Source organism: Chlamydotis macqueenii, chromosome 3 (genome assembly GCF_036417535.1).
Source record: "Chlamydotis macqueenii isolate bChlMac1 chromosome 3, bChlMac1.mat, whole genome shotgun sequence".
In the NCBI taxonomy this organism is placed as follows: domain Eukaryota; kingdom Metazoa; phylum Chordata; class Aves; order Otidiformes; family Otididae; genus Chlamydotis; species Chlamydotis macqueenii.
The window spans coordinates 91,403,527-91,431,280 of NC_141558.1; the positions used below are offsets into that span (position 1 = coordinate 91,403,527).

The 27,754-nt window shown below is 39.8% G+C and overlaps 1 protein-coding gene and 1 long non-coding RNA gene across 3 annotated transcripts in view; one reads left to right on the forward strand and one right to left on the reverse strand.

Annotated features, from left to right (window-relative positions):
- SMYD3 (SET and MYND domain containing 3) overlaps nucleotides 1-27,754 on the forward strand; it is a 414,779-nt gene that overhangs the window by 125,071 nt on the left and 261,954 nt on the right. The window lies entirely within an intron of this gene.
- Nucleotides 1,377-27,678, reverse strand: LOC147601357 (uncharacterized). 2 transcript variants are annotated; one of them, XR_015258206.1, is made up of 3 exons: nucleotides 27,431-27,678; nucleotides 25,850-25,901; nucleotides 1,377-3,294 (listed from the first exon to the last, which is right to left on the reverse strand). It is a non-coding gene; the product is annotated as an uncharacterized LOC147601357 (long non-coding RNA). The 2 variants fall into 2 exon arrangements; XR_015258205.1 differs by lacking the exon at nucleotides 1,377-3,294 and adding an exon at nucleotides 19,380-19,499.

Sequence of the window (27,754 nt, forward strand, 5' to 3'; positions counted from 1 at the left end):
TGTGGATTGTTTATTTAAAGAAAAATGAAGTCTTTAAAGTCCCCTAAAAAAAATACTTTAGAATATAATTGAAGCTGAGGATAAAAACCAAGAACATAAAATGGTACTAGTGCAATTGTTCTATAACTGAGAATTATAATTGGAAATTAGGAATTCTTAAGTTACTTACAGAAATTATAAAAATAGAAAAACTAGGTGATATAAAGTGTCTGAATACTTTCAGTTTTATTCCCAGTGGATTTTAAGCAATAAAGAAATGAATGTGATAAAACTAAATTTTAGTGTGTGTTTGAATGTAGGTTAGATTACAGTGAGTTTTTTTTTTTAACAATGCTATACTCTTTTAAAAATTATTTTTTATTCTGTTTGTCTCCTTATAGCTTTACGTCCAGCCAGAGGTAGGTCTTAAATAGCACATATATATATTAGGTTAAGTTAGGTTTCTTAAATAGCACATACATATATTTAAAATACAGTAATTGTAATCATAAGTCTGAATTTCCAGCAGCTGCAATTCCCTGGGTTTTTATTAATTATAACTCCTTGTATTTGTTATTATGACTAAGATCTGATTTGTAAGTTTTGCTTTTACATGTAGCATAGTTTTATTATTGAAATGCACATGGTAACACTAAGCCAGAAACTTTAAAACATGCTGGTCTATGGTCTATTTAATAACTAGGAGGTATTCTAAAAGTATTTATCTCGGAATGGCGGAAATCATGCTTAGCACTGCGCTGTGCTAGCACAGTCCTAACCTCCTGGCCCCATCTGCAGCAGAGTCAGAGGTAGGGTGGATCTGCCTAGCAACATTAAGAATGTTTACTCCTTGCATGTTAACGTGCCGTCTGCTAAGCGTGAGATGCTCACGCTTGTTTCCCCTTCCCTGATTTATACTTGGCCAGTCCTACAGACTCCTTTTTCCTGTTTCAAACACTGAGTGCCTTCATTCCTACCCAACTGCCAGAATTGTGGAATGAAAAAATTGATTTATATGTTCTGTATTAACCAAATACTGCTTTCTGTGAGAAAAAGCGGAGTGGAGGAGAGGAAAAATGTTGTAGAAAATATTTTTAAAATTTTAAAGAAGATTTATTCCAAGGTAGTCACAGATAACTACTTTTCCACAACTCTGAACGTTAATATTGCCAGTATCAAGGCTTTAGGGCAAAATACATATATTATCTTCTTATTTAACAGTGACAACTTTCTGCTCACTGCAAATAAGTGTCCCATGGTGTTGGAGCACAAACATCAGTTGCTTGCTGGTGCCACAGCGTGTTTGCCACATTGACATGCCTATCAGTTCTTCTGCTGGTAGAAGTCAGCTTCTGGATGCCTGCTTTAGTTTTACTAATTGACTTGTTGGTTGTGGAGATGCTAGGTCCATACTCTCAGAAACTTGTATTTCCCAGCTTCCAGGTGCTGGCTGGAGCTCTGTGGGACCAGGAGCTGCTGCAGGGTTTTAGAAACCTGGAGCAGAAAGGTTTTTTCCGACGGCTTCAGGAAGGAAGCTACTGAATCTGCCTCTTTGTGCATTTTTAGTGCTACCAAGCATGCCACAGACATTTGTGAGACTTGTCCAAGCCTTGTCCTATTAATACATCTGTCTTTAAGAACCAAATTAAAGTGCAGAAAACTTCCCGTGTAATACTGCAGCATATTTTGTGAGTTGGTAGTTTTAAACCACATTGGTGCCAAACTGTTGCCAGCATACAAAGCAAAGAGGTTTTGATGTCTGAGTATTTACTTTAAATGAGGAAATTTCTAAACCTTGCTATCTGTGACCATTAGAAGCTGTGGGTTTTTTTTTTTTTTCTCTCACTGCTGCAGTGCTTTTCCCTCTCTCCTCCTTTGCCCCTGCCTTTCTGCATCTTCATATCTCTTATCTTTTGTGCTCTCCCATTTCCCTTTTCACATGTAAATGCAAAATTAAAATATCGAGAGGTATGTATTCTTTCCCTTCTCATTCTGTTTTCAGGCTTCTGCTATTTTTTGAACCCCTAATTCTGTCTTTGGGATCTTATTTTTTTTTTTTCTTTTCTGCTTGTACATTTCTGTTTCTCTCCACTTTTGCATCATTCATGTCCTCTCAAAGCTTGTTCATTAACGCTGACTGTCCTTGTTATCCTGACTGTTCCTTTCCCTCCCTCCCTGCTCCCGTCCCACACAACTGCGCCGTGCTTTCCCAGTTGTGTTCTCACCGTGCCACTCCTGCGCTGAGCTGTGTCTGTGCTGTGCTTCTTCAGCCTTGTGGCTGTGCCTTTGGGGGGCGATGGAGAGGGAGCAAGGCCCTCAGCAGTGGCGATGTCTAGTGAATTTGGATACATTTAACGTGGTCATTTAGTCGTGGTATGTGGCAAGTGTGCAAGAGAAAGGATAGACGTCTGTCCCCCTTATCTCTAATGAGAGGATGTTACAGGAGTTTGGTGTAACAACCCTGAGAGGAGGATGCACTTCATAGTTTACCTACTGGAGTACCAAAGTCATACTGGTTCGTTTGTTTATTTTTGTTGTTCTGGGTTTTTTTGTTTTGTTTGAAGCACTTTATAACTGGGAGTTGGTTAGACAAAACAAAAAGTGAATTTATGATTAATCTCCCTGACTATGCAAATGCTTGTCTCTTAATAATGGGAAGATTAAACCCTTAACTTATGCTTGCATACAAGCTTTGTATTTTTATTTCGTCTCTCGTGTCTCCTTAGAGCCATCACAATCAAATTGTAAATGAGAGTGAGGAATAAGTAATTTTCATATGTTCAAGTGGCCAAATGGTTTTTCTGTGACAGAATCAAAATGACATAGAGATGACTGGGAACATTTTTTTTTTTCTAGTAGGGAAAATTTTTGCAAATACATTTTACGGTACCTGATTTTATAGTGTCTCAGACACAAAATACTTCCAGGCTGCTGTGTATTGTGAGATAGGTGAGGACTGAATGTTAAACTGCCTGAAGTCATATTAATAAACAAAAGGATAGATAATGCTATGAGGATTAATGTTAATTTTGCACTTCTCTATGTAACCAGGAATAAGTACTTACTAGTGTACTGTAAATCCTATCTAAGAATATTTATGAAGAAAAGGGGTGGAGGTAATGAAGGAGTGCGGCTGGAACGTGAATATTCAGCACAATGAACATTGAATAAACCCACCAGTTTGGTTTTGGGAGGATTTTGCTTTGATTTGCCTTGCAAAACAGGAGTGTGGTGAGTATGTAGGTAGGGACACGCCTGGAATTGTGCCTCCTTATTTGGCCTGTTCTTTTGAAGGAGATTTCAAACTCAACTGGTCTGAAGCAAAACAGACAGAAAAATGCACTTAATAGAAGTGATATACAAGAAATAATGGTTGGTTGTGAGGGAAGCGTTAGGGGGATTAAGCTTATTTAGCCTTCATTGCTCTTAGGCTGCTGCTTCATGGGACGGAGGTAGACTGCAGAAGGGAGCACAGCACCTGTGCCCTTGGACCTGGGCCTGTCCCAGGAGGGCACAGCCTCTCGTGCACCTATGGGTGGCTCTTTGGAGAGTTCTTCTTGAAAGCCCCTTCCTGCAGGCAGCATGCAGTCAGCCTGCTCTGGTGTCCACCGCATCCCCTGAAGGAAGTCTGCCCTACTGCTGGGCTGCCTGTGAGCCTCCCTGATGTGTGTGGTAAAATATGTAGGAATTTTAAAATTAAACTGCTCGTTAGATCTTAAGTAGTTTTATTATTTTGCAAAGTAAGAGTGCAAATCTGAATTATTTATAAATGCTATCATGGAATCTAGAGAAAGCGTGAGTTTGAGGCATACAGGCTAAGCACGTATGTTGTTTTTTCTCCCTCCCCTCCTGTGCTGTAAGTTGCACCTTGAAATGCCATTACCTGTTGTGGCTGAGAACAAGGTAATTTGTAATGTGGAACAGCTAATTTTTCATTGTAGTCCCACTGGGACATAATGGAAAACAATCCAGTATAGCTCTGGTGGTAGTGCAGTAACCTGCATTCAGAGTAGGTACCATGTCAGTTCCTGTATCCTGTCACCTTTGGCCAATAATGAAGGTATTTGCAAAATTACTGTAGGCTTCTAAGTAAATTTGACATGTTCTACTTTTTACAAAGTATAGAAGTCTATGCAGGAGGAAAAAATTGAGCTCGAGCCATTATATATGAACAAATATGCACATTATAGTTAGCTGACATCTTCCCCAAATCTAGGAGCCTTGATTACATTAAGGAGATAATGTGCTGAACCAGATAGAAAGAGAAATGTTTTCAGAGCCAACTTAGGCAATTTTCTGAGTTCTCTTTTTTTTTTTTTCTAAAGTGTAGTGTATGTGAATGAGCTGGGAAATGCCAGCTCTTTTAGGCTGGCAGCACCCTGTGATATATTGGCATTGAGAAGAATCCAGCTTAGAACAACTTTCAGTAGGACAGTGAGCTGCTGTATTTCAGAAGCATTGGTGCACAGCTGAAGAATTAAGCTGCCCCATGAATTTTGTTCAGTTGCCTGCAAGCTCAGCTTTCAGCTGCAAAAGGCTGAAAGATTTTTTTAAAAAAATATATATTTTTTGAGAATTAGGTCTTAAACTGCCTTGCATTTCATCTGCTGCATTTTGGATCTCTTCCAGGTCACCTAAGTAAGAGGGAACATGCCCTGTGTCCAGCCAGAGCACTGATATAGTCATTCTGCTGACGTTCCTTCAGAGAGACAATTTTTTAATATTTCTCTTGTTTTATCCAGCCTCTAATTTTCCTATTGCTTGCTGAAATGTGATGTTTTCCAGACCACTGTTCTGTTGTCAAATTAAGCTAAAATTGGCCAGAAAACTTGAAAGTTACTTGGAGGAGCTCTGATAGGCTCTGTGACTTTACAAGCCTGCTTTCTCGTACCCTGTGACTGAAAAATGACCTCAACCCCCAAGAAAAAGAACCCCTTTATTTTGCTACAGAGACAATATTCAAATGTCCCAATATGTTTGATCTGTTTGTTTGGATTCAAAATCGAAGTATTACTGTACATAGCAGTATTTATGTCATTAATACACTGGTACTCTGCAGTGGATTTTTCTTCTCAGCAGAGCAAAATTTGCTGCATTATATTGAGTTCCTGGAGAATCCCTGAAAGGTGACTGAAATTTTAAATCTTCAATTGCATCATAATTCCTTCATTGTGAGACAGTCGGAAAACCCATTCTGCAGTGTTAGATACTATCTCCTTTCCGTAGATAACAGAAAAAATAATTTTTACTGTGTAATCGCAATCCTTTTACAAGGCTGCCTGAATTAGCAATTCTGATAATCTTTAGCGTGCTTCCTCAACCCTTGTATTTACAAATGATTTACTTATTCAAAGCTTGCCTACTTGAATCAAAACCAACTTATCTCTCCTCAAAGAGAAAAGGATAACAGACTCTGAAATCTCCTTTTAATATCAACTCTATTGTTGTATGGCACCGATTACTATTTTTCTCACTTTAATCAAGGTTGAATTATTTCCAATATCATTTGATACAAGAAAGAAACTGAAGCTCTTAAAAATAATAGTAATGAAGGTAAATTCTCATTATAAGTTGCACTCAAAAATTTAAATTAAAGACATGTAAGTTAGCATGCCTCAAGTGAGAATCTGTCTTATTAATATTAACTCTGGACTCTAATGAGAACACTAAGCTACTATGTAATGCTAAAAGGGCACGGGTGTGACATAGTCTCAGAGAAGGCGGAAGCCCTAAATCCCGCAGGCTATTAAACTATAAATTGCACTACCTAATTATTAGGCAATTTCTTGCCTGGTTATTGAAAGGGCTGAGGTTCTTAGTGTTTATCCATGAAAAATAAATGCCCACAGAAGACAGTTTATCGTACATGGAAAGACATATCACTGAATTTCCCTGTGACAGAAAAGTATGATGGAGAGGAGTCTGTGACCCCACTGCTTTATCAATATATTAATTCATAGCCTAGGCAGAATAATTCCATTGAAAGTCATCTTTTCTTCTTTTTTTCTTCCATGGATTCATGATCTCCTGGGCTACTCTGTGTCACAGTGATGCAGGGTTGGCAGCGTCAAAACTGCCCTGCTCCGAGTTGCCAGCCATTAAAATGGAATGCATCAATTACAAGTGCTTTGGTAGATGCCACCTATGCCAAGGAAATTAGAGGAGAAAGCAGATGCTTGCATTTGGAAACAAAGGATATATTGGCAGTTTACAAACAGTAAAATGTTTTTAGCTAAAATGTTCTTTCCCAAGCAGCTTTTTTGAGTTTTCTTTCTTTCCATCACTGTGTATCAAGGTCTTAAGAAAATGAAAGCTTTGAAGCTTAGGTGTATTCTCCACAGCTCATGCATGCATCGGTTGGTCTGTGATTGACGCTCAGTAAATAGCGTGGTTTAGTCTCAGGAAGGAAATCTCAGTTCACAGTTTCCCAACTGTGCTCAGATTCAAAGAGATAAAAGAGAAAATAGAATCTATAGTTGCTTTCCTGGGCAATGTCAATGACAGCAGCCTGGGTGCATGCAGGGAGCATATATAATCTGTTTGTGCTCCTACACTTGGCAGCGATAGATTCTGTATAAATAAATAAAGACTCAGGAGATTTAGTAAGGTGCCATAGGAAGGTGATCACAATTTGTCTTTCCTAGGAGCCTTGTGGTAGAAACATCCATAAACTGTATACTAATATGTTGTCCACTCCCTTCCTGAAATTGAATAAAAATTAAAGGAGGGGAAAAAAAAAATTAAGTGTAGGTGTCCTTTCATTATTCTGCCTGCTAGTGTAGCTGTTGCATTAATTGATAGTTCTTAATGAGTCCTCTGGGGGTGGAACAGAATTTAGGTGGGAATGTGCTGTGTATGTTAAACTCACAAGTAAAATATGATTCTGTTGTCTTGAAAAGAGAATTGTTTACATGGTGAACTGTACAGATGGCTTATAAAGGAAAATTACTCTTCCTTCCTGAAAAACCACTTGATAAATCACAGGCTTCTCTTTATGTTTACTTCACTCTTAATGTCTAGAAAATCCAAAAGTTATGCAAATGTGTAGTACTCCAATCATACTAAACACCTGGAAAAACATAGTAAGTACTCTTAACAGATTACCTTAATATGCACCTTTTTTAATTCCTAACATTTGTTGAAAAACTCATGAAGTCCTAGGCAATATTTTTAAATTGAAAATGAGAAGTTTTGTATGTATTATGCAGTTAATGAATGATGCATCTTTTGTAATTGACAGAACCAACCTTTTTGACAGGTTCACTAAATGCAGCATATTAATCTATTGCTTATTACTTTTTGCCATAATAAGTAATGGTGATACACAAAAAAGGCAATACGTAAGTTTTTTGGTACTTAAGACTGAACTTGAGTTTGGCTTACAAGTGGTGAACTGTTTGGACTTTCAGGTGGGACAAAGATTGAGATCCTAGCTCCTGATGGTTAGTGGGTGCTGCCTTGTAGTTTGGAGGTGTTGCTGTTGGGGACATACTGCACAACTGGTACCTGCGTTACAAATTCCTGCTGGGATTCTGTATAGGAATGCAGTGTGTTCAGCTGCCTGTCCTGAAAAATTCAGTGTAGCTCTGCCTTTCTGCCATGCCTTTCTCCAGGGTAGCCAAAAAGATTCTAGTATGAACTTAAATATGTGTGTAAACTGTGGCAGTTGTGACACTGTTGTGTTTCTATCGTACAGTGCTTGGATTTTTCAAGAAAAAAAATGATCCTAACTGTGCTGGACTTCAGTGGTACTGTGATGCTGCTGTATATCCATGCAGACAGTTGTATGATAAGGTCTTAAAACTGTTTTTCTGAAGTGTAGAGAGCAACTGAAGTAAAATATAGTATACTGTTAGTTCATCAGGATTTCTTTTTTAATGCATACTGAATTTCTGTAATCTCAGAGACTGTGTTGGTATTGGCATGTCAGCTAAGGCTGCCTCCTCTGTCCTTATTTTGCTGCAGTTGTTTGGCTGATTTTAGCCAGATTTGTTAGAAAGCTTTTTTTAATCTCTCCATGTTGCTGCCCCCTTCTCCGGGAGTTTTTAAAACCATTGCTGAGTACTGAATGACTTTGGCAGGAGGATGGAGGTCTCACAGTTGTCATATTTGCCTGAGCTTCCTCAGTGCCCAATGGAAGAACGGGCTGTGGTGTGGACTGCCTGTAACACCAGAGATGCCAGTGCATCCATGTGAGCGAGGACCTCAGAACCAGGCTTTGGGCTGTCAGCAGACCTTGGGCTTTCTGGCCTCTGAGAGGTGGGACAGACCGCGCAGATGGGTCGTCTCCTCCTTGTTCAGTCCAGCCAGTCTGCGTACGAGCAATAGCTTCATTCACATGACTTTTCCTCATGAAATAAAGATCTGCTGCAGTAAACCCAGTGGTTTAACTGCAGCAAATCTTTATTTAATGTGATGTATCTTTATTGATGATGTGATGATCTTTATTTCATGATGTAAAACCACCAGTGGTTTAAGTGGTGATCTTGTCCTTTGCGCTTCTGAAATGGGAGTAAACTGTAGCATGTCTAGATGTGAAAGATCATATAGTGTCCATTCCCTGCCTCACCTGTCCCTGCTTGTCCCTTCCTCAGAGGGGCTGCATGACTTTGGTGATCCCTGTGAGAACAGCAAATGTGGGCATGTTCTACACCTTGCATTCCTGTCCTTTCATTGCCACTGAAGTCGAACAAAGTTTTGATATCTAAAAGTACATCCGCTGATGTGCCAAATCTGATTACTACTTGTTGAAATTTATTTAATTTTCTTCAGTAAATATTTCATCTTAATGATTTTGTAAACAAAAAGAAGAAAATTCTCAAGAGAACAATATCAGATCGTCTGTTAGGGAAATAAACTTTAATGCCTGTTAATTGTGTGCTTTAGAGTCTTCTGTTATTAGCATAGCTTGTTAAAGACAAGTCTTTCCTTTTAAGCATTGCAGGAAAAATATCATATGGTTTTACTTAATTTTCTTAAAAATAAAAACGAAACTAAAACAAACAAAAAAGCCCCTCACTGTTACTGAGAATATGGCAGTGCCACATCAAAAGAAGGTGGATAATGAGATCGTGTTGGAGATAATGTTAAAATTTGAAAATAACAATCCAAAAATATTGTGCAGTACTACAGCTGACTAGAGAGCATCTGAACAGTTAGGCATAATGTTAACAGAATGCCAGTAGCTTGTATCTCATGTTGCAGGTCAAGACACTATGTGTGGACACCTGCGACGTGGTGAGCTGCTCGGTTTTGTGCAGGGGCGTTAGCACAGGGTCCAGGAGGTGCAGCAGTTGGTGCAGGGCACCTGTGTCGGAGCAGGGAGGCCATGCCCTGGAGCTGAGCAGCTCAGACACAGCACTGCATCTGCATCTAGAGCCAGGCTGGTACTGCTCATGTAGAAATTTCTACTACTTGTTTTAGTGTACGTGATTGAAGGAAAAGGTGGAGAGAGCAAGTTTGCAGATGATAAAGAATTGGGAGGAGTGGCTGATATATCAGATGGTTGTGCTGCCATTCAGAGTGGCCTTGACAGGCTGGAGAAATGGGCCAACAGGAATGGCATAAAGTTCAACAAAGGCAAATGCACAGTCCAGTCCTTGGAGATGAACAACCTCAAGCACCAATATATGCTGGGGACTGATTGGCTGGAAAGCAGTCCTACAGAAATGAAGCTTGGGATCCTGGTGGACAACAAACTGACCATGAAACACCAATGCACCCTCATGGCAAAGGAGAATGTTCTGGTTTTGTTAGTGAGGGGGGGCCTAAGGTGGTGGCTTCTGTAGGAAACTGCTGGAAGTTGCTCCCCTTTGTTTAGTGGACTCGGCCAGGCCTAGGGTGGACCCACTGCTGGCCAAGGCCGAGCCACTTGGTAGCAGAATGTCCCGTGATAACGCCTCTGCGATAACGTATTTAAGTAGGGGAAAACAGAAAAAAAAAAAAAAAAAGAGAAGAGAGATGTGAAGCAGCTGAGTGGGGGGCAGAGAGGGGGAGGCGCGAGCCTCATGGGCCTTGCAGGCCTCACCCTCTGGCCTCCCGCCAGGCAGCCGACTGGGCCCAACTCGGCCCAGCCTGGCTGCAAGAAGTGGAGAGGAGATGAGAAGTGAATAAGATGTAAAAACAATCCTGAGAGGCGTCTGCCAGCCTGTTGTGAGGAACGGCTGCAGATGCCAAGGTCAGTGAAGAAGGAGAGGGAGGAGTAACGCGGCTCCTGGCCAAGATTCCTCTGCAACTCGTGGTGAAGACCATGGTGGAGCAGGTTGTCCCCCTGCAGCCCATGGAGGTCCACAAAGGGGCAGAGATCCACCTGCAGCCTGTGGAGGACCCCACACCGGAGCAGGTGGAGGCCTGAAGGAGGCTGTGGCCCATGGAGGGCCCGCTGGGACAGCTGTTCTAGAGGGACTGCACCCCGTGGAAGAGATGACCCACGCCGGAGCAGTTTCATGAAGGACTGTGGCCCATGGGAGGGACCCCACACTGGAGCAGGGGAGGAATGCGAGGAGTTCTTCCCCCGACGATGATACAGCGGCGTAAAACAACGCGTAATGAACTGACCGCGACCCCCATTCCCTTTTCCCCCCACCGTGCTGCTCGGGAGGGGAAGGTAGTAGAGATAATGTTAAGCCCGGGAAGAGGGAGGGGTGGGGGGAGGTTATCTTGTTCCCTGTCTCATTCTCCTGCTAATTTTAGAAATAATAGTTTTCCCCAAGTCGAGTCTGTTTTGCCCGTGACGGTAACTTTAAGGATTTCTCCCCGTCCTTATCTCAAACCTCGAGCCGTTTTCCTTATATCATCTCCTCCTATTCTCTCGGAAGGTGGGGGGAGTGAGAGAGAGACTGCGTAGTCTGGTCCTGATCGGGGCTGAACTACGACAGTTATTTTGGCGCCCAACGTGGGGCTCGAGGAATTTGAGATAAGGATTGAATTTAATTGGGAGCGATAACGGGCAAAACAGGGATTGAACTCGATAAAAGAGCGAAATGATTATGGGGAATTTATGTTCTGATTGTGGTGAAGGGATAAGTGGTGAATTGTTTGTTAATTGTCTACCCACTACTGGTGTTGTGAGGATATTATTTTGATTTTGGTGTGGGGAAATCTTTTTTCTTCTGTTGATGTGTGAACTACGACAGAGGTCAACAGCATCTTGGGCTTCATTAGGAAGAATGTTGCTGGCAGGTTGCGGGAGGTAGTCCTTCCTCCCTATGTGAGGCCACATCTGCAGTACTTTGTCCAGATCTGGGCTCCTCTGTCAATGAAGGATATGGACTTACTGGAGCAGGTCCAGCGTAGGGTCAAAAAGATAATTAAGGGATTTGAGCATCAGTCAGAGGAGGAGAGGCTGACAGAGCTGGTATTGTTGAGCCTGGAGAAGGCTCAGGGGGAGCTCTTATCAATATATATAAATACCTGATGGGAGGGAATGAAGAAGAGGGAGCCATACTTTTCTCAGCAGTGCCCACTGATGGTAGAGGAATGGGCACAAAACCAAAAACAAACCAAAAAAACCCCATGAAATTCCATCTGAGCACAAGACAAAAACTTTTTCATTGTGAGAGTGATCATATATTGGAAAAGATTGCCTGTAGATGTTGTGAAGTCTCCGTCTGTGGAGATACTCAACAGCTGATGGGGTACGGTCCTGGGCAACTTGCTGTAGGTGACCCTATCTGAGCATGAGGAGTTGTTGAAATGCCCATATGGCATGGTATAGGTAATCATTTAGGAGGTAAGCAGTTGGTTTTCGGCTCTTTTTCAGACTTTGAGTCCTAGGGGTTTTAATAAGTTAGGCTCTGAGAAAGGATACTTGCTACAAACTGTTCTGCATGTGACAAAAGTCACTGAATTCACACCAGACTCTTCCCAGTGGCGTATTGCAAGTTCCATACAATTTTGTCTAGGCTGATTGGATTGTGTTTCTTAAGAATGAGAGGTTTAGGTTTTCCAGTGGTTGTGCAGATTGGTCTGAGCTTGGTCTTCTAGATAATGTCAGACAACTGAAAATAAAGATCTGTGCCCAGCAAATGGTCAGACAGCACATCCTGTTTGTTTGGTTTTTTTTCTTTGTCCCATACCTAAAGATTTGCCAAATGAGTCGTAGGGAAGTTCAGGCTGAGACCTGAATCAACTCAAATCTTGCTTCAAATATGGATGATGTGCTTAATTCTTAAAGGGCTATATAAATAGTGGTTTCAGAGAAATCAGTAGTTCTGTACACAGAAGCTTTTACAAGGTGATCAGTGTTGTTGTTATACTGTACTGGTTTGAGCTGGGATGAAATTAAACCTCAACAGATACCTGCTTTACTTGCCCAAATCAGGGAGGTTTTTTTGTGTTTTTTTTCCTCTGATGAATAGCTAACTACCAGCAAAACAACATTCTGTATTAGAAGCTTACATCAACCTGAATTTTTGTTCTCTTTTGGCTTTTAGTCATCATCCTAGTATTATCTTCTGGAGTTGTTATAATGAAAACACAGTACCTCCTGTCCAGACGTAAAAAGCATCCTCCCAGTGAAAGATTTGGTGCAGAATGCTCTTTCTACAAATTTATATCACTGTGCATACTTTTAAACAAATATTTACAATGAGGTTTGTTTTGAGAGCTGCTAAACATGTATTGTTTTGCAGGCTATATGCAGCATTCAGTAATGAAGAGAAATATAATTTCTAAGTGCTAAAATGCATACCAGCATATACAAACCAATAACCAGCACAGTATGATTTGAAGAAATGACTCCCCTCTATACAGTGTATGTTCTTTAAAGAGTGCAACCACTGCTTTCTAGCTCATTGTAATTCACACTGCATCCAGCAGTACTGGAAAACTAATGAAAACGCTGGGAGTACAAGGCTTTATTTTACTGTTGAGATTTCTCAGTGGTTACAATATTATGTTGTGCCTAATTCTCCTGGTATCAAATTTTTTTTAGCAGTGATTTTTATTTTCAGCCCAGTGATCCATTTCATGCATTAACCCCCTAACTACTGAATGTACCATGTAGCACAAAGGAACTTGCAAAGCAAAATGCTTTTACTAGATTAGTTGGAAATAGGAAAAATCTTCTCAATCAGGTAGAAATCTTATATGCATAGGCTCACTGGCATGGAAATCTGGGAAGCAGAGGCTTTTAAGTCCCCCTCCAAGAAGATGAAAGTGGAGGGACAGGAGGAGGAGGTGGTGGGTTTATTTTTTTCATCCAAGACTGTGTGATATGAAGCGATGCAACTGTTGCCATAGTAAAGTTATATTGAATTGACTAAAAGCCAGTCAGCACCACTGTGCACCCCCCCACCCCACCAAACAAAAAAAGCAGAAGGATAAACACTTCTCAATTGGTTTTGTTTTCCCTCCTATAATAGGGAATGATAGGAACTGATTTTAGAACTGTCTTTAAAAAACAATTATTACCAGTAGTGAAACGTCACTGAATATTTTTGGGATTTGAGGTATATTGTGTTTCAAATATAATTCATGTTTTTTTCTAAAAATTGTCATTCATGAAGCACCTTCAGTTGTCAACTGTGTGATAAGAGTCATCTCCTCAGTTAACTGGGGGAATACTAAAATGCAGAAGACGTTATCACTAGAATATTGTAAACGGTATCTTTACACATCTGTTTAAGTTTTGTAGGAATTTACTTTCACCCTTGCCTGCTTTTGCTTTGTTAGTCCGAAGTAATTTATAATGCATCTAAAGAATTACCTTATCTCCCTCTCTACTGCACCCAATGTACGCATACTTGCAGGGACTGAGAGACCAGGAGACATCACATGTTCTGGTCTCTGCTCCGCAGTGTCTCATTTTAGGAAGCCATCTAGGAGGGTGTGGCAACGAAATAAAAGAAAAAAAAAAAACCTTTTGATTGTGTTAGGTGTTCATATTTGCATGGTTCAGGAGTTCCGTTAAGGGTATATGGTGGAGTCAGTATCTGAAGCATTGCCACACTGTTAAAAAAAAGCCCTTAAAAATCCAACAAACCTGAATTCTTGTGACGAGAGCAGCCAGACAAAGTACAGAGGCCCATCCATGTTAAGATCTCTTGCAAACATTGCCCTCCTGCTGCTTAGGAAGTGAGGGATGACAGCCTTCTTAAAGAGCTGGTTTTTTTTTACTTCAGAAGTCCTTAATTTCCTTTTGTTGTGGTACTTGAAAACTTTGAGTAACGTGCTAGGGGCTGGCTGCTGCAGTGTGAGCCTAAGCATCCACTGCCACTTGAGGTGATCCTGAGTGTCCCACCTACTCACTGATTTTTGTCAGGTCCTCTGTATCATGTCTGCCAGCCTCTGAGGTTGTTTTAGATGCACAGAGCATCTCATGTGGCTCTCGACTTAGTTAACTAATCTTGCTTCAGGCAACTAATACTCTCACTAATGTGATTTGCTCTTTCAACTTTTCCAGAGAGCCAAGTTTACATGTAGGGGCTTTATTTTATTTGAAGGGTCTTCACGTGTTTATTTTGTACTGTGGCTTTAGAGGGGAAGGCAAATTGGATAAGTGTTTCTTGCCCACTGAAGGCAAGGATGCTGATATTGCTCATGTATTTGTCAAGGAACCATCTCCCTCATAGTTGCATTGCACAGACAGGCATCTCCATTAGTGCTGAAGGCTTGGCCATGTCAGGAGGGTTGACCATGGTCTTAATTTTGGAGAGTAGGTGATACCTTTCATGTGTAGAACCTGGCCCTTGATTATCCCAAATGTCCAGGTTGAAAATAGGTGACTAATTCACTTTTTAAAAAATGAGGACACCAGCAAACCCCTTCCTAACTTATTAGGTGTCTGAGAAAGCACAGGTAGTCTCAGTTTTGGCAGTGAAGTTGTGGAGGTATTAAAATCTGCTGATTTGTGACAGAAAACTAAGTATCCTAAATCAACAGCAACAAGCTGAAATCCCTGCCTGCAATTGGCCCCAAGACGTCGAATTTGATTTGATGCTTTAAAGGGAGCAGGCTTTAAAAACAAATTTCTTGTGTTAGAAGCTTAGAATCCACCAAAAAGATGAGAAACAAGAAATAAAATAAAAATATTAATTGAAGCAGACCTGGGAGAAGTGGAACAGCTGAAGATATTTGTGGTCCATCCTGTCCTTCGGAGAGCGCAGTGAGGCACAGCACTGGTCAGCATGTTACACAGTGACAGCAAAGCCCTAAAAAGCGAACTGCTGCTCCTTGAGGTACATATGGAAGTGCAGATTTGAAAATTTAACAAATAGGCCAAGGACCTCACTGTCATTGGCAAACTGAAAAACATAACATCAGTGATTTTGAGAGAAGCAAGAATAGGCCAGAGAGCACTTTGGCAGTTGAGGAGCCTGGTGTCTGAGTGGAAAGGGTAGGGGAAACCAAGGTGAGTCCAAAGGGACGGGTGGCATGGCTGCAGTGCTGGGGCTAGGATCTTCTGCAGCACTGTGTGGGAATGGATAGGAGGAAGGAACAACTGCATTTGTCAAAGGCAAAGAAGGCAGCTTGTTCTTGCAGCCTGTTCATATCTAACAAAAAAGTTTTTTGTTGTTGAAGTCTGCGCACACAGATAAGGTTTCTGCTGTGAAAGTATGTAATATGCTTTAAAAAATGATCAACCTGAGTGTGTTTCCATTTCAGTTCAATTTTTTGAACTAAATGTCTGGTAAACAACTTTTCCTTTCTTATTTTTTTCTCTTCCTCTTTGCTAGAGAAATCAAAGCTATGGTTACTCAAATGCTCCTTTCCTCCAGGAGCGGATGTTCTGCATTCTCTGAAAGCATGTCAGCATGCTGCAGTCGTTCAGAACAACGAGTGTCGGTTCTCCATATGCCCTCCCCCCTCATGTAAAAATAAGGCTTTAGTAGTCTGGACTGTCCCTAGGGAGGTCTTGTCCAGGTAAAGTGCTACATATATCTGTAGTATATGTTGAATCAAACTTGACCACTTCATGTAACGGTCAAATGTGAGCAATAAAATACACATAGGATATGCTGTTAGTTTTCCAGGTACTCCAGATGATTGTCTGTAATTATTCTGCCTTTCTTTTTTGTACAGCATAGCAATCTCATGAGTGAATGCGTTTCATGTTTCATCATTACTAACCATAATTTTTTATTTTATACTTTTTTTTCCCCTTACCACTTGTTTTCCAGTTAGGGAAGGCGTGTTTTGAGTGAGTGGGTACAGTTTTTCTAAATCAAGTGGATTTGTCTAAATACTGTATTTTTCTACCTTTTAAAAATAATTGTATGCTCCAGCATTACAGCAGATTTTTGTTATGCAAAACACAGAGCAGATCTCGACATGAGCAGTAAGGGGTAGTATGGTGCTGAGCCATTCCTTCATCCTGCTGCTGTGTGATCCACTAAGTGGCTTTCTTATTTACAGTATTGGCCTGAAATGTTTATACGAGTGAGTTAGGTATTAGAAAAATAGTTGTTGAAGAAACATCTGTTAGCTAAATTGTACTGACTTATCACTATTGATTAGCAAGTGCGTATCATGATGTCTATTGACCACTTTTGTGGACTGGCATTTTTAAGGGATTATTTTATGGCATCCTCTGGCTATAACCAGTAAGACAAAACTTCCTGTATTTAAAATAAGCTCATCCATTATTTTTCATTGTCTTTTCTATTATAGCCATTATATTATTACCTTAGATCATGTAGATATAGTAGAAACAATCTTTATAGGAAGCAGTTCAATTAAAAGGAAGCCTTTCCAGCTTCTACCCCATGAGAAGGAAAGATTGTTATTCTTTTAAAAGGAGTTAAAAAGGGGAAAAAAGACGTGCTCCCAAACAAACCATGTGTATAGCAGCCTTCCAATACCTAAAGGGGGCCTACAGGAAAGACAGGGAAAAACTCTTCAGTGGGGCCTGTTGCAATAGGACAAGGGGTAATGGTTTTAAAATAGAGGGAGGTAGATTCAGATTAGATATTAGGAAAAAAAAATTTACAATGAGGGTGGTAGAACACTAGAACAGGTTTCCCAGAGAGGTGGTGGATGCCCCATTCCCTGGAAACATTCAAGGCCAGGTTGGATGGGGCTCTGAGCAACCTGATCTGGTTGGAGATGTCCCTGCTTCTTGCAGGGGGGTTGGACTGGATGGCCTTTAAAAGTCCCTTCCAACCCTAACCCTTCTATGATTCTCTAACAGGAAGAACATCGTATCTAGTACTTCTTTAAGACATAATTTGCACCCTTTGTTTCCATAACAAAATTGTAACTGGTGGAGCACCATTAACATCAATGTTATGCTGGGCCAATACTGGATCACAACAGTACACGAAAGTTCAGCCTTCATGTGAGTAAGTGGTGATAGTCATGATGTGGAATATGTATATTATTGAAAGACTTTGTTTATCTTCCTGATTCAGATTATGTTTTAAAGATCATCAAGTGTCTCTGATATAGAGCCCATTGCCCCTCACCCCCTTCAAAAATTTTCATGGCTCTTTTTTCCTAGTGCCTCACTGACCTTTTGCCAAGAAAGGTTACACGGTGTTGTGTTCTTCACAGTTAAACTTTACTGGATTCAATCCTCATATTCTAGCCTTGTGTTTGGAGAGAAAATCAAAACATTAAAAAAAGTTAGATGTCTCTTTCCTGTGGTTATTGATGAGAGCTGTATTTTGGGTGATAAAAAGCAGAGGAGATGAAAAGGGTTCCTCCTTTATAAGAGAAGAGCAGGAGCAAGTCTCTCGAGGATTGTCCCCATCTGTAGCTGTTGCAGGGAAAGCAGACCTTGCTAAACCCTGTGCATAGGTCAGAGGTTTCTCCCAGACTGAGAGTTGTTAATGAAAATCCATTTTCCCCTCTAGAGACTGCCAAAGCAGGAGCGAGCTGACTGGCCATTAAATGAACACAGCTTTAAATGTAGACAGGCATTTTAAGTCTTCTGCTATATAAATTAGAGTTGCTACTTAGAGGATCATTTTCACATAATATTTTTCTTATTAAAAATGCAAGGAGCCTAAAAGCCGCACTTTTAAACAGTACTTAGAAATAGATGTTTTGCTTTTAGAAAGGAAAAGAAGTACTATAGCTTTGCAGTGTCTTTCTGCATTCACAGTTTCATTCATTGATTGAGAGTATGATTTGGAGAAACTTTCTCCTCTTATGAGACAAAAAAAAAAAGGAAAGAAAAAATCAGGGCTTTTTGTTGATTTTTTTTTTTTTTTTTTTTTGTGTTTTGTTTGTTAACTGGTCTGGAGAAAGTGTATGCATTGGTGGGAGTTTCAGACAGTAATGGTGAAAGATGAGATATCTGCATCGCTGGTCTGTCTGCACTGATGTGAAACTTAACTACTGGCAATGTAGTTCCTGATCACTGAATGAAGGACTTAAATTAAAAAAGACAACTTTTGCCAGGAAAGATGGAAGATTAAGTTGATTTTGTCTCCTTTATAGAATGTTGTTATGTCATTAATTCAAAACTTTTATGTGATAGATGAGGCTGCATATGTTATACAGGAAATCTTGCCAAAGCTTACTGGAAACCCTCATAAGCTCTCCGTATGGAGAAATGCCACAATAGTGACTTTCTCAGACCAAAGAGTTTAGAAGTATATGCTCTGTGTGTCTAAGACCATTGACAATCAGTACAGAATTATCCCTGTTCTGCGATTTTGTCTTTGGTTTTACAGACACTATTATTTGGCAGCAAATTTTTTTCCATTCAAGTCTCAGCACAGTAGCTAAAGGCTTCTTGCCATCCAGGGAGGTGAAATAGGGGACAGGAAAATGTTGTTAGGGCAGGAGTTTTTCCCCTTGTCATTCAGATTTCATTGTACTGTGATTCTTTCAGAGATTCCAGGCTGCTTGGCAAAGTAATAATGACATTTATGTGAATGAAAGGAGATTTTTTTTCCTTCTTATTTTGCTGCTTCTATGAATCTTTTTTTTTTTTTTGCTCTCTCTTGCTGTCTTTTTTTTTTTTTCCCTTAATTTTTTTTCTTTTTTTCTTCAATGCTAGTAGGCATAACTACTCCTGAAATAGACTTTAGGGGTTATGAAATGAAGTCTTGGAAGATTTTTGAGGTTTGAAAAGCACTGAAATGTCCGGTAGACCAGAGAGGCTTATAAACAATCAGCTATAAAACATGGCAATGCCTGTTTATCTCAAACTCTATTCTTGTTCTTACCTCTCCAGCTTTCTCCAAGAGGACTTCTGTGCTTGCTGTGTTACTCTTGTAGAGTATGTGGTAAAATATTTTTGCTATTGTGTTGGAGAAGCCCAAGAAGTAAAGACTGAAGTTACTTCCACACTTGCCTTGTGTATCTGTACATACATAGAGAGGCTAATTCTGTTATGTAGGCCCTTGTCTTGAGAGAGAGAGAGAGACAGAACAGTTGCTGTAGGGCTGGTGCTTTGGTTTTTCTGTAGGGGTGGACAGGCGTCTGTGAGATGGGATAAGATGCTGGTGGATCAGTGGAGGGTTATGCTCTGGTGAATGAGGGAAGCTGAAGCAGCATAATGAGAGGAGAGGGAGAAGGCACTTTGCATTGATTTTGTGTTTGCAAAACTGAGATATTTCCAAAAGCCACTGCAAATTTGAGATAAAATAATATGTAAGATTTAACTTGCTAAAACTTAACTCTTGCTTCAAAACCACATTAGTTTTAAGTTGTATTTAATCTTTGTATTATTTAGTGTCATGAAAGTAGTAGCAGTTCATTATGTGCTTGGTGCTATCCTACAGTCTAAATATTCAATTGAAATTCTCAATCAGGTGATTGCGGTATCTTGTCATTCTGGGCTATCAGTGGAAGTCTATCAGTGATGGTATGAATTAATATTGGGAACAGTCATGAGTGAGCAAAGTATAATATGTTTTACAAGAGACCTTGCTGTGAAAAAAAAAAAATTGATTTAAGAAAAAACACTTTGAGTGTTATTTTAAATTAGTCAATAATATTTAGCAAAAGCACAGTGCCTTCAAAGACATACTGTAGTAGGAAATTGTTTTAATGGAAAACTTTCGGTCAGCTATAGTAGCCATTTTCTTTTTCAGGAAAGATGTCATGGCAATTTATATACATATATTCATATATAGTGAGTCTATCTGACAGAATTGTTGAAGTCAAGAAGATAGCGTAGGTTAACATAAGAAAAGCAATGTTAATGAATAAGTACATGTATTATGCCATTAATGATCATTTCTCCCTTATAGTATAGGAAGATAAGGGGGAGGTCACCAGAGAGAAAAAGAGAACAAACAGATGAGCAACAACAACAACAACAACAAAAAAAGTGAGGCCTCCTCTCTCCCTCCTCCTCAGGAATCCTACCTCTGAAATCCTTTCTCTTGTTAGGAAACTAATTATGTGGAGGTTGCTAACCCAGTTCTCTTTCAAGTACTAAAATAATGGAGAATCCTCCTCAGTCCAGGTAGCAATTAGCAGTCATCTAGGTGTAAAGCTGTTGCTATCCTGTTCGCAATCTACTCAGGCAGTCCTTCTGCATTGCTTGGAATGGGAGCAGACTGCCATAGAAGAAGAGTTCCCATTAATTGCCTATGAAATTTTTGTAGTTCTTTGTCACGTGCCTGATTTGCCCCATAGTACACTGCTTTTTGTTATGCCACATATCTCTACGCTGGCTACCGTTCATTTTCCTATCTGTTGTGTAAATTAATTCACAGAGCTCGTGGTTCTGTGAATTGTGGTAGTCTTCCCTCCCTTTGCAGGCTGACTGATGCAGCCATTAATACCCCCACTCAGGTCTGGGGACTATGTTTGGGTGAAGTAGCCGTGAGCAAAAGGAACAGTTTGTCGTTCCTCTGTGAAGTATCGAATGTGCTTCATGTGATGATAATTAGATAAGCTGCTTTAATAAACCAATTTTAGCATGTAGCTGAATCACTATAGCCTAGAAGGCTGTCCCTCCTTCTTAATGTTTTTGGAAAGCCAGAAAGTAAGTCCACTCCTATTGGAAATAAGAAATTTCTGCAGCAGCTACCAAACGTATCTTTAATTATTGCATGCTCTGAAGTCAGAACCGTATGTGGCTTATGAAGCCAGCTATTCTGCAGCAGTATTTTTTTTTAACATGAATTACAGAAGAAGCTTTGAAATCAATTAAAATTAAGTTTTTCATAGAATTTTTCTTTGTTCTGAGCAGCCCATTTTGAACACTTACATATTACTGAGAAGTCTGTAACTGAATTTTGGTTTTGTAGGGAAACATGTAACAGAGAGACTGTAGATAACCCCATGCATTCTCTAAATTTGTAGAAAAGTGGAGAAAAGGAAAGAGACTCATACGTGGAAAAATATGTTAAAATCAATAAAATTATTTCTTTCATGTGATTCAAATAATAGCAGGGTTTGTTCTGTTCAGAAATACTTAGTTTGCCTGAACTCTCTTTTCCTTTTATTCTATGTATTGTATAGAGATGACACTTGGTGATATTGACTATTAGAGCATGCATGAAAGTCCTGGTAACATCAACAGTCCCCCAGAAATTTGTGGCTTGGCACTCAGCCTTTTCTGGGTCTACTGTGGAAAATCACATGCTCCTTTTTTGACTGTTTAGCTTCACTCCATTAGGAGAAGGAATATAAAAAGAGGAGAGAAGTCTGTACTATGCTTAAGAAAGTCAATATCATTGAGAAAGTGCTTGCAACAGTTTCTAAATTTTCTTTTCAGACAAGGCTGTCTCATGTATTTAGTTATTGACTTATTTATGAATTTGGAACCAAATGTTCATGTCTCACTGTAAATTATTCTTCAGGAAATCAAAGAATTCTCCCTGAGGACCGTGAAGCATGGACCACTCCATGGCAGCACTTTCTGTTGAAAGCCTGATTTAGATTGCTGTCTTGTTTTATCCTTATTATCACTGTTTTGTTTCATCCTGTGCAAAGCAATAAATCCTAATTCTCCATGTACATTTTTCCGGGCCTCTGATAGTTTGCCTAAGAATTTTGGAAAATTGATAAAAACTTTGTGGGGCTTTTAGGGGTAAAGAGGGGAAGGCAGCAGAGTATTCTACTGGTGCCAGGCTTGGCTGGGTGCTGTATGACTTTGTATACTTAAGTAAGCTCTTGTATGTGTATTGTTATATTTGTCCACGGTGGATATAGATGTAAACTTGGTGATTTCTTTTGATCTGTGTTTGGCCTTGGGCTATTCTGTGGGTGAGACCACGTTGCACTGTTACAGTAGCAGTGCCAGGATGCAGAATCAACATGTAGTAGTAAACACGAAGGAGCCACAGTGCATGGACAATTTTCTGGTAGCTTGTGTGAAATGCTCCATATTTCTTGTCCCAGTTTCAACGCATGTGTAACAGACAGTTAACAGAGGTATTATTATTTCATGGCCATTCTGCTGTCAATGTAGAGGACATGGAAAGTGAGCCACTTCCCAGTTCTCTAGGTGACATTTCTTTTTCAAGAGTAGTGCTTATATTTTATTCATTTTTATAGATAAAAACATGTAGGACTTTAAAGGACAGTTACCCTACTCCTCCCATGAGTAGTATGCTTATCTTAAAATACATAAATAAACAAACCCTCTATATTCTTAAAGTTTATTTGATTCTCTTTAATTATTCTTTGGGGATTTTAAATGTGCAATTTTGCATGTTCATATATACAGAAGTATATGCTTATAGTGATTGAAGGCTTCTTTAATAGTGTGAAAAATTTTCATTTTAACTCTGCCATCCATAAAAATTGATATAATTTACATTCAGTGTTGTCTTCTGTTTTTGGTGTTCTCTGTGGTTGTGTGGGCTTTGGGGGATCAGCTTTATGCCACTACAATTGCTGGCAAGTATTCAAGCCCTAAAATAATTGCCCATCTGTGTAACTTTCAGTGGAAAATTAACCATTCAGAAAGAGTAGCTGTGACATGATGTGAAGTCTGATTTGACAACATGTAAGATAACAGATGAAAGTGAGAGATAACATAATCCACTGTCTATCAAGTAAGGTTGTTCATGCATCTCTGAATTCATGATTCACAGAAATGGTAAATTCAAGAGCCAAAAAAAAATCCAGACAAAATCTAAAGAAAACTCTGTGAACATTAAAGACAGACGTCATCAAATATTTCCTAGCAGGAAGAACTGTATGGGAAGGAATGCAAAATCTGGGGAAAGGGGGAAGTAGTATTTGAGCGAAAGAGTGAGAGAAAAAGTGTGCTTGATGATACTGAGCTTGTTATCCCTGGGGAGCCAAAGTTCTGTAAGAGTGAGCTTTCTTGCTAAACAGCTTCTGAGCAGTGATTAAGGGAAGACAGTACCAGAAAATGAATTTATTAAAAGTACTCCCTTAACTCATTACTTTGATGAATGTCAATATACTGACAGAGGTTTCTTCTGCAGTTACATGTCTGAATGTTACCTGTTTGCTCTACTCCATTCAGGGTGAACTGAAAGAAATAACTTTATGCTGGTGGAGCAGTCAGTGTGGTGCGCAGCATCCACCTGTGCCTGAAGTCGATAGACTGGAAAGGAATTTATGTCTTACAGAAACCAAAACTCTTTTACTGTTAAGGATTTTCCTCCATATTATAACCTGATGTTTCATCAGGGGCTGAGGTAAGACCATCATTGGAGAAATTGGCATGATGGATAGAGCAGCTGCCTGTCTGCCTGCTGCTCTGGCCCCACCACCGACGGCTGGGTCCAGGGTGCAGGTTCTCTGCATTTGCTTTTCAGCATGGTTGGCTTAGCCTAAACACCTCACAGCAGTTGTGTGAGTAATCGGGGTTGACTTTGCACAGAAGTGGATGAGAAGTGCTTGTATGAGCTGTGCTTTTGGAAAGGTCCCTGTGTTACACCTTCTAACTGCTCTGCCTGCAGCTTTGTTGGTACTCAATGTGCAGCCACATAGTTTTCTCAACCCATAAAGCTTGGATGGCTTTTGGAGGGAAAAGCCATATATGGTGAGAAAGGGATGAGGAGAGAAACAAACCTCTCCCTGTTACAGAATAGCTAATAACCAACTTTTTAGAGCAGAAACATCATTATTTGGAAGATAACAGCCGGAAGTCTCAGAACTGAATCAGCACAGCAGGCATTGACGTTTTAGTCTTTGAAGTCTCAGCTGTATTTCCCAGCTGCAGGTTATGGAGTTTTTTGAAGAGGTTGAAAGACCTTTGGTTGCACCAGAAATTCCAGCTATGTCAAAACTGGTTACTCTTGTTTCCACTGAGTTTGAAAAATAAGTTTTTCCAATCAGCTCTGCTATGCATCTCAAAAGTGAAAGGGTGGGGCTTGAACTTCTGGGGTAAAGCCATGTCTGTGTCTGAGATGACCGTATAACCACAGCCTGAATCTCTACCCTTTTCACCTCTGGGTCCTAAACGGGAAATTTGCTGGGAGCATGAGCAATATTGTTTTGTCCATTTAGCAAATAACAGAGGATAATTTGGGAAGGTATTGTAGGGAAGACATCTTCTAGTCTGTTAAATTGCCTCTCCAATGAACTTTCCTGTAGTATTCGTGTTTTGGATGCAGTCCTGTTCCAGAAATGCTTAGATATGAAATGTCTGTAGTTTGTGAATGATTAATTACTTTGTGTGTTCTGTGTTTGTGATATAGTCCCACATATGACTCACATCCAAGGAGAGCATATGTTCACAGACAGTCAAAAAAAAAAAAAAAAAAAAAAAAAAAAAGTAGTTGCTTGCCAGGTCAGTGACTGATCTTCAGCTCTACAAATCCATATATATCCTATCTTCTCCTGTGCTTTGATTAAATGCTGTAGTACATTTAGGTCTCTGAAGAAGTATGTGTATATATGTATATTTACATATACATATATTTGTCTATATATAGGAAATGTATGCATATATATGTATCTTGTATGTGTATATATAAATGTATACATACTAATTCCAATATGCAGCAGCCTTCATGGGTTGAACCATTGTGGATAAAATCAGTCATCTAGGACACATGAAATGCTTGAGGAAAAACAAAAATCCCAAGTCACTTATTAACTAAAAAGTAGCTTTATCCATTTACTGCTTTGTAAATTTACATATTTTTACTAAACACCAAATCTCTGCATTTCAAACAGCTTTTAACTTTTGTCTTCATTAGACATTTTAATGAAGGTTAACCTGTTGCATTAAGTAAACAGAGTAAAATGTTGAAAAGAGTAAATGACGAAGAAATGCATTAATACATCTTACAGAAGTCACAAGAGCTCTGGTAAGGCAGAAAGGAAGAGAAAGCATAGCTCCTCTTCAAAATATCGTTGCATTCCAGGTACTTTGATCGGTGAGTCAATTCCAATGACAGCTTAAATAGGTTGGCTGCTTGCAGGATTTTGTAAGAGCAGCACATAGTGGATATGCATATAGTGAGTGAATATGTATAGTGTATTCATTGAAATAATGCTGCCTTATTTTTTTCTGATTTCTGTGTCCAGGAAGATATGTTATAGACAACAAGATTACAGGGGAAGAGTAATTATTGGTTACTAGTTCACTTTCATTAAGATTGTAGATTCTTAAGACTTTGTTTGAAAAGTCATGTGCATAGGTGTTTTGTTTTTGTTTTTGTTTTTTTTCTTCTTCATTGTGCACTGAATCTGCAGAACTAGAGGGGGCAACACAACTGTGTAATTTTTGGTAGTTTTTCCTCTATATTTTTTTTCTTATTCTCTAATATGTAGTTCATACATATTAATCTGAGGTGTTGCACAAGTCTGACAGTGGAAGCCAAGCAAATGTTTAAGTATGAGTCGTTCTGTCATTAACCAGTAATGATATTTGACTGAGTAACTTAGACATTCCGTACGTGGCTAGAAGCAGTAGGCATCCTCACAGTGATTATAACCAAATGAGAGGCTTAGCTTGATATCAAATTTGCTTGCATTCACTTAGCAGAATTATTTTGAGAATATGTATGGCCGCATTCGCTTCATTACTTACCTCTTGGGAAACAAGAGTGGTGCTTCTCAGAAACTGTGGTTCATTTCACCATCTATGCAAATTACAAAAAAAGGGTTATTTTAAGAGGTCTACAGTAGCAGTGTCACTGCAACACTGTAACTGCTGTGTTAATTGTGTTAACTGGATCAGCTGAGATATATCGAGGGTATGTACGCAGTAAACAATGCCATTTTGAAACTTCTTAAATGTGCAAAAAGTATTAGACAAGCCACGTTCCAGTTTACCAGGAGACGATGACCTAGTTAGAGCTGTAATGTCACACCACCAAAGAGTACCCATGAGCTTCCTTCTACTTGTACAACCAAAATCAATAAATCAGCAAGAAGCCTTTGTTTTAGAACAAAGGGAGGATAATGTAAGTCCTTGGATGTTGGATTATATAATGCCACTGACAAGCCCTAAAGCCAAATAAAGCCCTCCTGTAACATTATGTTATGCTCCAGGCAATGTAACCTGCTAGTTTAGCTGTAAAACTGTGAAGGTTTTTGATATATTTATCTTGAGTCCAGCTAAGGTGAGGAAACAAATGTTCCATTTCATCACTATCATAGTGCACATCAGCATATTTTTCTCTGCCTCATGAGCTTCAGATGGGGACTTCTGCGGGTGATCCCTCAGAGGAGAAATTTCTCTTCAGAAAGGTTAATAGGATGCCCTTCTCGGTCATATTTCACAAATCTGGTTGGTGCCAGGTTTCTCATGTGATTGGGGGTAAACGTGAACCATCTCCGGCCTCTCGCTGTTACTGCCTTCTGGAAGCATTGCAGGTGCTGCGGTAAGCCTGGCGCGCGGGTGCTGTGTGGTGCAGCCCTGGGAGGCTGCACTGCCGTTTCTCGCTTGACTTCCTCTGGAATATTGCCTGAACCAGGCCTCTCCTCCAGCTTCAAAAATGGTGCTTCACTGTCCAATTTCTGCATTTCCTCAGGGTAGGGTGCTGCAGTCGCCTGTGTTCACTTCTGTGCCTCTGGCAAGGAGGACATGCCATGGGCAGCATGTACCATGGTGAAAGGAAAGTGGGTCTGCCACCGTCTCCTGTGTCTGCAGCAGGGGAGGCTGCAGCTTGGGGCTGGCACTCAGCACCAAAATCCAACAGGTCCAGGGTCAGCACCTGACCCCGTCCGTGCTGCAGGTTGTCAGGCTGCTCTCTCCTTACAGCAGAAATGCGGTTGTCTTCCTAGGCTTTGTGCAGCTGTACTGTAGGGGAGAAGTTTTGTCTCCTTCACAGCTGGTGTATTTATAGGTGTTGAATAACTTGAGATATAATATTTTGCTAATATTGATGAAATCTTGGATTACCTAGGTGTGAACATAGAAGAATTTTTACTTTTCATTGTCCTTCAGAAAGGACCATAAGAAAACATGACAGATCATAGTTTGGTTATTATAGATGTTAGGTACAGGAAAGATGAGCAATGTGAAAGGTATTGGATAAAAAAGAGCCTTATAAGGAGCTTAATAGAGTATTATAATGAAATAATAAAAAATAAAAATCCCATAGAAGTAGCTCAGTAGCATAATTCCTACATATAATTATTCCATGATAGCAAAATAAAATCTTACCGTATAGAAAAGATATGGGAAGACTCCACAGGGAGTAGCAACAGAGTCTATGGAAATATTTACATGACTTTTCAGAGGAAATTGCAAGAGAAACTGTTGAGAGAGTAAACTCGTTTTGTGAAATTGTAATCCAATACACCATCTGGGAATGTGCACGGTTCCAGCTGAGCAAGAAGTCCTAGTGGTTTAGTGTGATAAATACCAACTCATTGTAAAATCCCATTTTCCTGATGCTGTCAATTTAGTTCTTCTGTTGAGGGGAAAAAAAATAGATATAAATGTACATAGCTTTATTTCTGAAAAAGAGAGGGTAAGGGTAAAGAG